Source organism: Lepisosteus platostomus, chromosome 4 (genome assembly GCF_059453375.1).
Source record: "Lepisosteus platostomus isolate fLepPlt1 chromosome 4, fLepPlt1.hap1, whole genome shotgun sequence".
In the NCBI taxonomy this organism is placed as follows: domain Eukaryota; kingdom Metazoa; phylum Chordata; class Actinopteri; order Semionotiformes; family Lepisosteidae; genus Lepisosteus; species Lepisosteus platostomus.
This window is the reverse complement of record NC_142614.1, coordinates 22,232,461-22,249,077: the sequence shown is the minus strand read 5'-3', so window position 1 is coordinate 22,249,077 and position 16,617 is coordinate 22,232,461.

The following is a 16,617-nucleotide window of genomic DNA, read 5'->3' as shown; positions in this document are numbered from 1 at the left end:
AAGTGTGTCCTTGTTTTGTTAGTGGGCTTGACATTTTCAGGGTTAACCATAATTATAGTTTAAAATAATATACTGTATATTTGGACCAAATATGTCTTTTATGTATATACAGTAGCTCTTTTTATTCCAAAGAATTTCAAAGTGATTTACTGTACATCCATAGAGAGACCACCTTTATCCAACTAAAGTGTAAGACTAACCTGAGTGACACAAAGCAGCCATTACCTGCCAGAAGTTCTACTACACAGCAGTTCAGGAAGAGAAATTGCTTCAATTGAATTAAGGCAAAACATTAGGAAGACCAAATGGCACAAGCCCGAAGTGCAATTTCATCAAGATAACAGGGATAACATCCTAAATCTTTTGTTAACTGTCTTTATTGACCATACTGTATACTGTATTCAAGATCTCAATTTCACATCTCATTAGAAAGACAACTGATAAAACACAGCTTTAAATTTCATTTGCCGATGTCCTGATAGTTTATGACTGTTTATTTTTTTTGTAATTACCCTGGTGCTGGTAATTATCTAAAGATTTAACTCATTTGTTATCATAGCAGTCTAAATATTTGCTATATTTATTTTAGCTACATAAATGAGGAAAGATGATTGAAAATGTGTAAAATGATGTGAAAATACTGCACAAGTAAGAAAAGATGAGAACTGAAAGAACAAGGTAAGATGACTGTTCAAAATAATATAAAAAGTATGATGAAGTTGTTGCTGTTTCTCAGGACAGTTCAGAGAGCAGGTGTTTTGGACAAAACACACTGTGCTTAATGAACATCATTAATTCATCACCTCCAGACATAGATCAGCACAATAAAGGGCACTTCAGATTTTTGTGCCGAGGGGATATACTGGGTAAAGCACATGGAATATAAACCAAACTAGTTCTTGCTTTGGGTGACATTGCTCTGTACTGCACACAGAATTGTATTTATCTCAAAGATCTTTATGGTTTTTATGACTTCAATAATTATTCAATCATATTCATATTCTTTCAGTTATGTGTATTTCATGGTGGGTTAAATGTTTGCTGAAAACAAACACCAGGTTTATCTGGGTGATGCAGTATCTGCAAAGACTTTTGAGTAACTTTTAAAAGATACTTGAAAGACAATTTAGAGTTTGGGTTCATAAGAAGTCCAGTTCCTCTGTTAGCAGTATTGGATTTTTGTTTACTCTTGCTGTGGAAGCACAAACACCTAACAACCAAACACCTATCAACCAAACTCAAACAAGGGAGGCTTGATGGACGGTGGTGAACAGAAAAAGTGGCAGTCAATACAGTGCTTTTAAATTAACTGAAACATTCCATTCTCAAAGATAGTACATTCAAGATGAGACTTTGAGAAATGGTTTCAAAGCATTTGATTGAAAACTGTCTCTGTGAAGTATTTCTCAGAGTTACTAAAACTGAAAAGAAGATAACATTCAGTACATACAAGTTTTAACATCATAACCATGTCACACATGCAAGGTTTTATGATCCTGACAATCCTAGTGTCTATAGAAACTGTTTACGTACTTTGCAGCAACAGTAGAAAACCTGATTTGTTCATTTTGTAGTACTGGAACTAATATAATTGTTCCCCAAGCATATGTAATTATTGATGTTCTGTCAGGTTGCCAAGAATGCGGTTTAATGATAACAGTGGACACCGTGTAAACGTAGTGCACAGATTTAACAGGAATCTGACAAAGGGGTATTTAAATTCTGCTTACAGCAGTGTTTCTATCAGCTGGAGGTTATTTTGCATTGCTCAGAATTCTACATTTAACCAGATGGTTATAAAAAATCAAACCTTCACAGGTGATGTTCAACAAAGGTCTCAATGCTTGTTCATTCTGTTGCGGTATTTGTAAAGGCATTTGTAAGCCGCTGCAGGCTTGCTCCAGGAACTTGAATGCCTGTCTCTCTTGTAACTTAATGAAGCCATGTTATGCTTCTCTTCTTAATCTGAAGTGTAATGAGCTGGTGCTACAGAATGACAGCTTTGCATCACTCAAGTCTGCAGGGGACTACAAATATACCCTCCTACAAGTCAGGTATATTGTGATCCTTCTGGATGGCAAGATCTATACTATTGTAGTGGCTCTCTGAAGGCACCAGTTCTGTAGGGTTTGGGCATTTACTGAGACAATTATTAATTGTAGCAGTAAATCACAAAGTTGATTCTTTTGATGGCTTTAGAATCCAACCATGCGGCATAACTCAAACAACGCACACACAGGTACTAATACACGAAGATACATTTATTAATACATAGAATATGCATATAAACCTAACAGATCTTATCGAGAGGGTTATCAGAATACAAAAGGTATATATTCAGTCAGTTACAAAATGTAACACATATTAAGAGGACATACGTTCAGTATATCATTCATTAAGACAGTTTCATAAATGAACTTGGTTATAACTTCTACATTAGATACTCAAAACAAGTACATAACTCTTAGGAATTAAATTGATATCAACTGGTTGGGATAACAATTTAATTCTCGAGCAGTAATGCATTGAAGTTGAATACTCATCCAATCTTTGGGGATTCAGATCTCCTGCGGGCACGCGCTCTCTGGCTCCGTGCCAGGCTGTGCTGTGCGGTTTGCGACAGTGCGCTGCAGATGCTCACTGGCTAGCTAGTTAGTGTTGGCTTTAACTAGCAAAGTTTGAGCACAGGAGAAAAGATGACTGTGAGTCCCAGCAGGTCAGGAAGAAGACCGGTTCTTTCCTGATGAAGAGCTAGTTCTGAATAGTGATTCAGCTGTCCACAGTTCTGACCTGTTCACGAGGCCTGCTGCTGGTGCTAACCTCAGGTGGATCCTCTGGTTACTCTCTGGCAACCTCCGCTCTAGACTCTTAGAACAAAGGAAAGTTCTGGCACTCGGACACACTGGCCGTTCCGTGGGTGTCCGGGCTGAGTCTCAGGATGGTCAGGAGGCGCGCTACGAGAATGTCCTGCCCTTGGGAGCCTTCTGCTCCTGGGCCGTCCTGCCCTGGAATTCTCCTTTGAATTCCCTTTAGAAAAGTCCACAGAATTCTCCTGAATCCTACTGAATCTCTCAGGCTCTCTGTGTTGCCTGTTTTTACCTGGAGGAACTTCAGCTCGTTGATTGGCTGAAAGTTCCATGGGCATCAGAGTCCCACGTGGGTTACTTGGCCCTACCAGTCCCTGATTGGTTGATCAAGGTGAGATATGAGTCACTTACTCCTGACACTTAGGAATGCAGTCCAGATGTCCATCTGGCACTCCCTAGACAGATAGGCGCCAATGGATGACCATTGATCATGATAGCCAGGCTTAGCTAAGTGCATCCCCCTTTGGGAGCTGTCCTTTATCAAATGAACCTTAAATCAGCCTGCATGAATAGTTTCTCTGTGGCTGCACCACAGAGATGAACAGAGAGATGAGGCCTAATTTGGGAAAGCTCAGAAACATTTAATTCTTTCTTATTTATAAGCCTCGCCGCTACATATCCCCCCTTTTTGAAGGTCACGAGGTCCTGAGGCATTGTTGCCTTCAAAACAAAACAGAGTTAAGTGATGTCCCTTGTCATTAGAACATTAATCTTAAATGTCCACATTACTCCACGAGAATTCATACGGAACCAGCATTGGATACAAACAGGATGAATAACATCTGGAGTATGTATAAACACGGTAGGAGACATTATCTCAGTCTAGGAATTACACATCAGGAAGTTCACTGTCAATATCTGATACCTCTGTAGAACAGATGCAGCCATTCAAAGTGCGCGGTACAGACACGTACCGGAGGTAATTGGCTACGGCGTCGTGCATCGTGACGCGCGATGACGCAAAATACCACGGTGCATGATTGGTTGACCGACAGGGGCACTCGTGGTCCGTTGGTCTGTCGTAGAAAGACTTACTGTAAACGTCTTTACTGTGCCCGTTGTAGATATTGAATTTTACCGCTGAAGGGAAATCTTAGTAGCTGAGCATAAAAAGAATAGGAGCATACTGTAACGCGTGTGAAGGCCATAAACAATATTAATTTTGGAACATAATCATACAGTATATAGCTGGTCTTGGTACTTTAAAGAAAAAAATACACACCAGTATTCCATTTCTCCCTAAACATTGTAAGCTTCGAAGTCTTTAACTAACGTGATACCGGAGTCAACAAGCATACTTTTAGAATTTGATTAAAAGGGAATATAATATGGAATCGCGTATCTCAAGAATTTAATAACGGTATGATTATATCCGTGTACTGCGACAGGGCTGTGTAGGGCTGTTTCGCCTGCCTGTTCATGCGAGCTGTCTTGTAGCCTACTGGTCTAGGTGCATGACTACCAACTGACAGGTTGTGTGTTCGAATCTAGCTGGTGCTGGACTTCTCATTTTTATTTATTTATTTTTTAATCGCGTAACATAAACATATTACCGTATGCAAACTGTACTGTATACAGTATATATATGTATATTTAATGTCTTAACTGTGCCCGTTTAAGTATTGAATATTCATATCTAATTTTACCACTGAAGGGAAATCTTAGTAGCTGAGCATAAAAAGAATAGGAGCATACTGCAATGCGTGTGAAGGCCATAAACAATATTAATTTTGGAACATAAACATACAGTATATGGCTGGTCTCGGTACTTTAAAGAAAACATACACGAAACATGGTTTGATTATGACCAGAATCGGTCTTGAGATATTTCTAACTTGATTTACAGTATTTGAGAGGTATGTCTTAACACCGATACTACAGTGCTTAAGTACTGCTCATGTATATGTTTCTAGGTTTATATTATGCATTTCATACGGTCAAATTACTTTTGAGCAATAAGAAGCGCGAAACGGTATGCGTTTTAGTTTCGTTTTGTGCTGGGACCCGTGGATTGATTAGAGATATCAAGTACATACAAGTCATTTTTTAAATGTTGTAGTTCGTCTTGAAAAAATGTTACGAGTACATGATCTATCAACAATTACACAGGTTCTGTTTCCATATTGCGGATTTTGGTTACGTAATATTATTTTCTAGATTACACGTTGTGAATATATGATTTGGGCAAACAGAGCCGCAAAGAAGTACATTATTGGTTGTTGTTATTTTTTTGCAGTTTTATCTAGAACAAGCGATGCTAAACCTTTGTCTGATTCTTGTGAAACTATCCACACGACAGTTACAGTACCTAGGAGTTGACTTCAGTGATGTCACTGATGGGATGTTTCTAAAAATCCATCCTCTGTAAAACGTCTTCTCTAGTTGTCCTGCATATGTATTCGCTAATGAAGCTGTGTGTTCTGAGCCTGGTTCTCTACATTTCTGTATGAACCAGCTTAGAGGGCTAAAGACAGCTTGTGTTTAAATTGAGTGTAAGGCAATTTATGCTTCTAAAGTCATGGTCAGCATTTATTATTGCACTGTCCTGTAAACTTTTTCTGTGCCTAGTCACATTATTTTATAGCGTTTTTATTGTGTTATTAAATCCGGTGGCGCTGTGTGTTAGTTTCCTGACTCCCATTATTTAAACTGCGACACTGATCATTCATCTCTAAATAAACTTTATTTTATATAGCGTTTTAAGCAAATAGGTAATTAGATTGCTCATAAACCTAATCGCTTTTTCTACATAAACACAGCATGATTGCTCTCTGAAAATGCTTTTCCTTTATTTTTAAAGTAGGCTCAGATTTCAACTATAGATCGTATTATTATAAACTTTCTTGGAAAAATGTATTTTATGTAAACCATGTTTGCTATTAATTCATTTAGGGCTAAAATATGTTCATTGTCTTCCAATCGAGTCGAGTTGACATTGGAAGCCTGCCACACCTGGACTGTTAAACCAACGCATTAGCACGTCAAAGCCCATTGAGCCAGTATTGGCTTTAGTATTCCCCCCCTCTCCCCTTCAATTCAAGGTGTTTTATTTGCATGACAGATGGGTACAAGCAGTGTTGGGTATGTATATTGTAACGCTTACGGCAGACAGGCACTGTGTAAGAGCCGGCGCACCAGAGCAGCGCACCGAGGGAGCGTCTGCATTTATAACTTAGTTTTTAAAATTAGTCAAGCAATACGAAGCATCTCCTTTTACTTAGTGCCTGAGCATACTGCAACGCGTGTGAAGCCCATAATCGATATTAATTTTGGAACTTAAACATACAGTATATGGCTGGTCTCGGTACTTTAAAGAAAACATACACATCAGTATTCCATTTCTCCCTAAACATTTTAAGCATCGAAGTCTTTAACTAACGCGATACCGGAGTCAACAAGCATACTTTTAGAATTTGATTAAAAGGGAATATAATATGGAATTGCGTATCTCAAGAAATTAATAACGATATAATTATATTCATGTTGCAAAAGAACTGCAACGGACATAAAAACTCCCTTGCTTTTAACAGAGCGTTCCATAATTTCTAACTACGAAAATGCCAGGTGAAAGGATTTGTAAACATATTTTGTTAAAGCAAGTCAGTTTTTTCCGCAACACATAAAATACATTTTTCCAAGAAAGTTTAGCCTTTGTCACTAATGAAACCACTAAATAAAGACGTAAATATAGAAATCTTAAGATTTGTTTTATTTAATGTTGGTAGCAGGATGAACTGTCAGAGTGTATATTTTGTTGCAGAGTTGCTGCAAGATGTTAACAGTGAAAAAGGTATTTAGAAATGAGTTATTTCAAGATGAAAATTTTCAGAATAATTGCAAATCTAGCAGGATAGAGAAAGCACAGAAAACTGGCAGTTAGATTGATCAGATTAGTATGAAAAGTCATTTAGCAAAGGGAATGAGAAGAGTGACAAACTAGTATACTTTAGATCTTTTTTTCTGAACCAGGGAAAATCTGATCATGTTTCCCTATAACAATAATAAAAAACTTTATTTTATATATCACCATTAAAGGTGGCATCTCAAAGCAATACAGTAGATGTAAAAACAGATAAAAGGACCACAGATTACAAAGTAAATGCATATAAGAAAGACAAGCAGTTAGAGGTGCTACCAAAATTAGAAAATGAAGCAGATACAGACACTAAGTCTTCTGAAAAGAAAGGTTCTGAGGTTAGATTTAAACTGGCCCTGGTGTGTGTGTGTTTGTGTCTGTCTGTCCTGTGATGGACTATTAATTACTGTACGATTTATAGTTGAAATCTGAGCCTAGATATAAAGTTAGATATAAAGTTAAAATCTCGACAAAGCAATGTAGGAAATACAGAGAAAATAAATCCTTTCTGACATCTAAAATCAGTTTCAATCAAGGTCTCTAAAACAAACAAGAAAAAGAGGATTTTTGGAGGGCAATTACGCTGTGTTTATATAGAATAAGTGATTTATGAGCAATCTAATTTCTTGTTCGTTTAAAACAGTGAAATGTCAGCTGCAAAAGATCGCACCAGAAACAGCACTCTCTCTGCCTGTCATAGACGTTCAGGAAAGGCTGAATGAAGTCATGTCAAGTACAATAATTCGGTGATCAATAATAACAGTTGTAGGACAGTATATAAGGAGGATAAGGATTTTGAAGTTGACTCGAAATCTGATAGGTAACCAGTGCAAGGACTTGAAAACAGGTGTAATGCATCCCTGATAGGATTCTTGCTGTCATATTCTGAACATATTGAAGATTGCTCAGTGTGGATTTAATTTCCCCAGTGAACAGGATGTGCATTTATTAATTCTAGAAAAAAAGCCTTTCTTGATTTCTCTAGTTCTTAGTTTCTCTAGTTCCCTTTAAAATAAACTATTATTCCACAATGCACAGTATTACATGGCCAGTATTTACACATGATATTTGTGATTTAAAGAAATTAACACAAGCAGCTTTTGGAGATTTAAGTGTTGGCTGAGTTATTGCAGGATAAAAGACTAGAGATGTTGGCAAGAAGAAGATAATTTGCTGAAAGCTGATGAATACACTTATAACAAGAACACTTCCTAATGGGGTTAGGCATACTTTTGATGAAGATGATGAAGTTAACAGACTATATGTTTACATACAGTAGATACTGAAATAAGGATTGTTTTTTAGATTGTGTAGTTGCTGGCATTGAACTGTGTGTTGGATGCACATGAATTGAAGGAATGGGCAAACATAGCTGATGCGGATCCACAGAGCCAGCATATTAAGATGTTTATAATTAGAGGCAATTTGTTTAAATAACTAGGTATGGATACTGATGTGCAAGAGAGGTGGTAAGGCTGTTTCCTTAAGCCAGCACTATAAAATGTTTTATTCTCAGTGAGATGCTGCCATTTCATAGTGGGTTTCTAACACTGTGTATAGTTCCATCCACACAGTGCCTTTACTTCCATTTCTAATCTCTTTATCTAGTACAGAGGATTTGGAGCCTATCCCAGTAAGCAACGGACACAAGGCAGAATACACCCTGGACATAGCGCCAGTCCATCACAGGACAGACAGACACAAACACACACACACCAGGGCCAGTTTTCCAATAAACCAATTAACTTACCAGTATGTTTTGGAGTGCGAGAGGGAGTCATATCACACATATGGAGAAAAACCATGTAAACCAGAGAGAACATGTAAACCCCACACACACAGGATGGCAGGAATTGAACCTAGGACCCCAGTGCTGCAAGATAGCAATGCTAACCACTTTGCCACCATTATAAATGGATGGATATCTTAGTTATCTTTCTAGTCCACAGGTTTGCATGCATAATTTAATTTTGAAAGCCACTGAGACATCAGGTACTACTGTTGTATTTATGAAAAAGAAACAAAACAAAAAACATACTAACAACTGTGACATCCTACTCCTTAGTTAATACATTTTATTATTCATGAACAGTTAACATTGTTAGCAAAATATTTTGAATTATATTTAACCCTATTTTTTCTTTAGTTTTGTATTTAACTTATTATATGATAGTCAGACTTAATGTATATTTGAACAATGAAAATATATTTTTACAAGATTTTACATTAAGCACTTAAAATTAATATGGTTAATAATAGTAAACTGTAACATGCTGTAACAAGATCGGTTAAACTGCGAAGAAAATGCTTTCAGAGAAAATGTTTCAGGTGTGAAGAACATAGATCTCCAATGCAATTTCAACCAAACCTGTTCCTACACACCCTGCCCCCACTACCATTAGAATATACACAAAGCACTCAAATCTTTCGAGCTAATGATCAGGTGACCTGAGAGAGAGCGAGAGAAACACCAAGGGGTGCGGAACCAGGGAACTATTTACATGGAAAACGGGCGATCTCCCCAGACTGTCCGCCCGTTTCACTGTTACCTGGATACCTCCTTATTTAGAACTCACTAACACTGGTTTTTAGTTTAGAAGGATTCAAGTAGGGTTTTAGATGAAAGGCAGCGACCTTAATCAAGCCCAAATCATAATTGAACCCATTCAGAGCCTACATTACATTTTAGCGTTTCATTCTGAGCAGAAGACCCTCACACCTGAAGAAGGGGGATGTGTATTTCGCTGAAAATCTCGCCTGCTTCTACTTTACAACCGGAGTGCTGGCTGTGACGAATTAAACCGGTTTCACAGGTTTCAATCACAGACCATGTGACATGGGAGTCAGGAAACTAACACACAGCGCCACCGGATTTGATAACGCTATAAAAACGCTATAAAATAATGTGACTTGGCACAGAACAAGTTTACAGCACAGTACAATAATAAATGCTGACCATGACTTTAGAAGCATAAATTGCCTTACACTCAATTTAAACACAAGCTGTCTTTAGCCCTCTAAGCTGGTTCATACAGAAATGTAGAGATCCAGGCTCAGAACACACAGCTTCATTAGCGAATACATATGCAGGACAACTAGAGAAGACGTTTTACAGAGGATGGATTTTTAGAAACATCCCATCAGTGACATCACTGAAGTCAACTCCTAGGTACTGTAACTGTCGTGTGGATAGTTTCACAAGAATCAGACAAAGGTTTAGCATCGCTTGTTCTAGATAAAACTGCAAAAAAATAACAACCAATAATGTACTTCTTTGCGGCTCTGTTTGCCCAAATCATATATTCACAACGTGTAATCTAGAAAATAATATTACGTAACCAAAATCCGCAATATGGAAACAGAACCTGTGTAATTGTTGATAGATCATGTACTCGTAACATTTTTTCAAGACGAACTACAACATTTAAAAAATGACTTGTATGTACTTGATATCTCTAATCAATCCACGGGTCCCAGCACAAAACGAAACTAAAACGCATACCGTTTCGCGCTTCTTATTGCTCAAAAGTAATTTGACCGTATGAAATGCATAATATAAACCTAGAAACATATACATGAGCAGTACTTAAGCACTGTAGTATCGGTGTTAAGACATACCTCTCAAATACTGTAAATCAAGTTAGAAATATCTCAAGACCGATTCTGGTCATAATCAAACCATGTTTCGTGTATGTTTTCTTTAAAGTACCGAGACCAGCCATATACTGTATGTTTATGTTCCAAAATTAATATCGTTTATGGCCTTCACACGCATTGCAGTATGCTCCTATTCTTTTTATGCTCAGCTACTAAGATTTCCCTTCAGTGGTAAAATTAGATATGAATATTCAATACTTAAACGGGCACAGTTAAGACATTAAATATACATATACATACTGTATACAGTACAGTTTGCATACGGTAATATGTTTATGTTACGCGATTAAAAAATAAATAAATAAAAATGAAAAGTCCAGCACCAGCTGGATTCAAACACACAACCTGCCAGTTGGTAGGCACGCACCTAGACCAGTAGGCTACAAGACAGCTCACATGAACAGGCAGGCGAAACAGCCCTACACAGCCCTGTCGCAGCACACGAATTCTTTAGATACGCGATTCCATATTATATTAGCAGAAAAGCTTAAAACTACCACTTTTTCACACGCTATTTCACATGCTAGTTAAATACTTCGATGCTTAAAATCGTTAGGGAGAAATGAAATACCGGTGTGTATTTTTCCTTTAAAGTGCCGATTCCTGGAATCTGACTGGCTGACACCCCTCTGAAGTGGTTCCATAAAATCTGGTATACGGAAAAGAAAGCGTTGATAAATACAAGTGTCTTTTAATACACTCTTTGCTGTGCTCTTGAGATATTTTAAGCTCTAGTTGAATGATAGGTGTCGCATTTTAAATCATTTTCGTAGTTAGAAATTATGAAACGCCCTGTTAAAAGCAAGGAAGTTTTTATGCCCGTTGAAGTAAAACAAAATGCCTGACAAAGTATGGCTTGGACAGATTCCAAGTGCTTGTACAAATGTGCTAAAGAAATTATACTTTGAGTATACAGCTTGTCCAAAGTCATCCATTATTAATACTATTAGTAATATCTTCAGTAAAGGCTTTGATGCATAAATATTTCTGATAAAGGTAGGTTGTGTACTTTTGTCCAACTGAGCAATCTTGCTTTCATAAAATATACCAACATTTTAATGACTGATGATTAACATGCTGTAATACACAGTTCAAAATTAAAGGCTCAAATGCTGTACATGAGAGGTTAAGCTCCCCCTGGCGGTTTTACAAGGCGACGCCGGATAGTTAACCATGTGACACCGTGATACCGCGTGATACTGCGACACGCCCACCGGGGTATGCCGCGAAATACCTCACCCATTTTGAATGGCTGCATCTGTAGATATTTGGGAAGAAATCACTTCCTTTCTTTTGACATGCTACCTTTGACTCATTCATGCTACCCAGAGTACATCTTGATGCAAGAGTACAGCATTCAGAGTACACTGTCAGTCATGATCCAGCTACCCGGCAGTAGTGTTACAATAACAACGGTTCCTGTTCCCAGCCCCCCGATAAACCACAACACCTGTGTTGGGTATCTGCTAGGGTGGTTTGGAGGTTTGTTCCATTAAAGCAAACTAACTACCTGTACCTCTTCAGGGCATACTGTTTCTTGGATTTCTATCCAATTCAAAAGTGTGGCACCTGAAGGCATCCACGACCTCAAGTTTGGTCTTATGTTGTCTGGTTCTAGACAGTACAGTGTTAAGTTCAAGAGCACTGTGGCCTCCTCGGGAACTTACAGGAAAACTGTTTGATTAGGTAGCTGCATTGTGGTAGCTGTATCATGCCTGTCACAAGTCATAGTGACAGTTAAATGTGGTGTGCTGACCAGCCATTTACTTCCCACCTGCTCTTCATGGGGTTCATTAACCCCCCTCTGCTCGTTAGTAGCTTTACACCCTTCATTGGTGAATCATTTAGACACAGCCAATGGATAGCTTTGGTAGCCATACCCATTTCAAGATTTGGAACCAAATTCAATCTTGGATTGCCTTCTGGGTGAGCTATGAGCGATGGGGTTAATGTCACATACTCCTCTACTGAGAAGAGTGGAATCAAGTGGGTTGGGAATTGTGCCATGGCTAGACTGGCTACAGTGGCACTAAGCTCCCTTAACAGGTCTTGTGTCAACATTCTGGCCTGTTGCACACAAGCATAAACCCACTGTATAACACCGGCAATCATTTCCACTGGTTGGGGGATAAGGTTTAACCCTGTTGCATAGAAAGTTGCCTGTAGGGTTTTTCCTAAGCTTTCCAACTTTTGCTGCTGTCGATACAGTCTGTCACTACCGTCTGGCATCTCTGACACCTGCCTTCTTGGGGCAGTCAGGGTGAGAGTGCCAGTAGCACACAAACCTACCAGAAAAAGAAACGTGCAACAGTGGCGGCAGCAATCAGTCCTCCCAAAAGTCTTTTCGGGTGGCTGATCCCAGTCATCTCCTTCTGAGTGACTGTTGCCTTTCTAAGCTGGCGCAGCGTGTACATGGTGTCTTTCTCATTATATCCTGTGGCATCTTGGGCACCAACATCCTGGAAATCTGGGGAGATCTGACGCAGCTGCAGATGCTGCTCCTCCTTTTCCAGGGCATCTGCTTTTTCGATTTGTTCGTGCCTGTGCTCTAGGAACCCTGCAGGGGGCGGTGCAGCGGTGGAGCATGCCTGACCCTCGGCTGAGTGGTCATCTGGAGCACCTGAGTGATCTGGGATTGTTATCCCATTCTCACTGTTCAGGTCCACCCTGCACACTTCCTGATTGAGGAATCCCTCTATCGGCATGTTTACAATCGTTCGCTGGGCGTGGGTGTAGGACACCTGCTCGCTCCCCCCTTCCCTCGCTAGGGGTTCAGGGAGCTGCCCCAGCACTGGGATAGTTAGTTCATTGTCTTTGAACTTACTATCACCCACCAGGCCCATGTCAGTTTGGGCAGGGATTCTGACATCCCTCTTTGCGATGTCCTGCACTGGCAGGCGGGTGGCTTGACCATCCAGCTCCAGTCTGGCTGAACCACTGTTGGTCAGACTCAGACTGACAGACTGAGCTGGTGGCTGTAAGAAAACCGGCTCGGCTTTCATTCCCTGTCCCTTCCTGGGGACTGGGTGTGTTGGCAACCCTGCCGTTGAGGCAGGAACAATCAGGTCAGTCTCACTCACTACCTGGTAGTTGTGAGAAATAATGTTACCTGACTGCAGGTTCCCTGGGTCACAGCAGAGGGAATCGGCATCTGGGATCAGGTGTGTCCACAGCGCAGTAGTCTCAGCGTCCAGCTGGACCTCCTGTCTAACCTGTGAATGTTGCACCAGGGGCACCTGGCGGTGGCCCTGTGACAGCTGCTCAAGCAGATCCTCACTAATAGAGGACCTCTCAGGGCTAAGGGTGAGGGCTACATCACCAACCTGCTCTCCTGCCATCTGGATCCCTTCCACCACTACAGGGTAGTGTTCCTGACCCCTCTTGGGTGCCAGGGTGCCAAGGGAAAGCTCCTTCTCATCGCCAGGTGGGGAGATCTGCTCCTCTTTAGGGATGTAAAAGGGGTGTGCTTTACCTGGTGGATCAGGCGGCTGCTTGGAGCACCGCTCCTGTGGCAGGGAGGCTGTTGTGACCTCAGCCGGGACACGACTTCCCTGTATATCCGGGGAACAAGAAAATATTTTTATTTCTTGCCCAGAGGGAACAGAAGGAATCTCCACATAGGCTTCTGTGTTCGGTGGGCACTGTGTGAGCACAGTCTGCCTCTTGGCCCCCCTTTCCTTCTGTACAGAAGGCTTAGGAGCCTTGACCTGTTTCCACACCTTGCCTTTCTGGTGATCCACCAAAGGTTCCTCTCTGAGTCGCATGCCCTTTTCTTTTTCAACCCGTTTGAGCTTGCCGTGTGACATCAAACACCTTTCAACCTCAGTGTCTCACTGTGTAAGACATCTCCCATGGCAGCCTTGAGGTAAAAGCTTCCTGCTTTTCTTCTCTGTTTTACTGCCTGCTCTGTGACTTCAGGGGTGGAGTCAGCACTCACTTGGGAGTGGCTGACCTTATCCAGGCAGGAACCCTTCCGCTCAAACAGATAGACTGAGGGAGGGAGAGGGGGCGGGTCTCCGCCTCCTCCAGTGGAGAGTATCAGCTCATTCACGCTTCCGGCAGCCTTGGGGAGCGGTTGTCCCTGTCCTAATAAAGCTTGTTCAAGCCTGGCCAGGCGGGCGGCTACTGAATCCTTTTGTTCAGCCTTTTCTAGCCCTTTCTCTCCCCCGGTGTTCTTATGGCACTTAGGACGCTGGGTGCGGTCCTGTGTGCCTGCTTTGGAACGGGGCTTAGCCAGATCAGGAGCCTGTGCTCCTTTGAGCAGGGGGGAATTAACCCTGCTGGCTCTGACGGCGAACACAGTCGCTTTAGCAGGTTTTTGCTCAGAGCGACTTTGGACATCATACTCCCAGGCTTTCTGCACGAATCTCTTAATATCAGTAATTTTCATGGTCTGTGCATCTGTATGCATTAAGATCATCTTTCTGACTGACGGGTGGAGATTCGCAATGAATAAACCCTTGAAATGTGTGTTCTCTTCGCAACCCTCATCATTTCACCTTGCAAAATAAGTTCGTCTAAGTCTCTCGTAATATTCGCGAGGGGACTCTGCTCTCTCGTGCTTAATGTTAAGGGCGTCTGCTATCCTGGCAGTCGGGTCAATAAACGCACTGTATTCTTTGATAAGTGCTTGACACAGCTCCTCAAAATCATTACAGACTTTTTTCATCTGCCTAGCCATCCACTCATGTACGGCTCTGCTGGTAGTTTTCCTGATCAGAAATACCTTCTCCTGTTCTGTGGCGTTTGGCAGGTACTGCAGGGTATACCTGAGGTCTTGAATATAACTCTCGATATTATTCTCTGACACTGCAGGGTCAAATCTCTCTATGTCCTTCGCTAGCTCTCTCAGAGAATGGAGGTTTATTCTCCTAGCTTCTCCGCTGACGGAGATATGACGGAGATCGTGGTCAGACTTGTCGCTGCTAGAGAGAGTGCTTAATAGCGACTCGAATTCAGACCTTTTAGCAACCATCGTTAAACTTAAAGAGTATTACTTTTAAGTACGAAATCACAGTTTTACCACAGAAAACCACAAGATCAAGAATGCAATCGACCCGGAAGATTGCAAAAGATCACAAAACAATCAAGCACTGCTTAAAGAGCAAGGGGAACTTTTTTTTCCTTTCGGCTTTCAGCACACTGTATTATCATGTATGAAACCCGCGGCGTTTTATATTGAATTATTCCGCTTGGTTGATTCATTTCAGTCTTTCCACGCCCGCCCAGGGACGCCAAATATGAAATCATAGCCCACCCAGGGACGCCAAATATGTAATGTTGCCATAGCCAAAATGTAAATGTAGTGGCTCTCTGAAGGCACCAGTTCTGTAGGGTTTGGGCATTTACTGAGACAATTATTAATTGTAGCAGTAAATCACAAAGTTGATTCTTTTGATGGCTTTAGAATCCAACCATGCAACATAACTCAAACAACACACACACAGGTACTAATACACGAAGATACATTTATTAATACATAGAATATGCATATAAACCTAACAGATCTTATCGAATGGGTTATCAGAATACAAAAGGTATATATTCAGTCAGTTACAAAATGTTACACATATCAAGAGGACATACGTTCAGTATATCATTCATTAAGACCGTTTCATAAATGAACTTGGTTATAACTTCTACATTAGATACTCAAAACAAGTACATAACTCTTAGGAATTAAATTGATATCAACTGGTTGGGATAACAATTTAATTCTCGAGCAGTAATGCATTGAAGTTGAATACTCATCCAATCTTTGGGGATTCAGATCTCCTGCGGGCACAAAGAAACAGTTGCAGGCTGTTGCTGTCCAATCCGCGCTCTCTGGCTCCGTGCCAGGCTGTGCTGTGCGGTTTGCGACGGTGCGCTGCAGATGCTCACTAGCTGGCTAGTTAGTGTTGGCTTTAACTAGCAAAGTTTGAGCACAGGAGAAAAGATGACTGTGAGTCCCAGCAGGTCAGGAAGAAGACCGGTTCTTTCCTGATGAAGAGCTAGTTCTGAATAGTGATTCAGCTGTCCATAGTTCTGACCTGTTCACGAGGCCTGCTGCTGGTGCTAACCTCGGGTGGATCCTCTGGTTACTCTCTGGCAACCTCCGCTCTACTCTTAGAACAAAGGAAAGTTCTGGCACTCGGACACACTGGCCGTTCCTTGGGTGTCCGGGCTGAGTCTCAGGATGGTCAGGAGGCGCGCTGCGAGAATGTCCTGCCCTTGGGAGCCTTCTGCTCCTGGGCC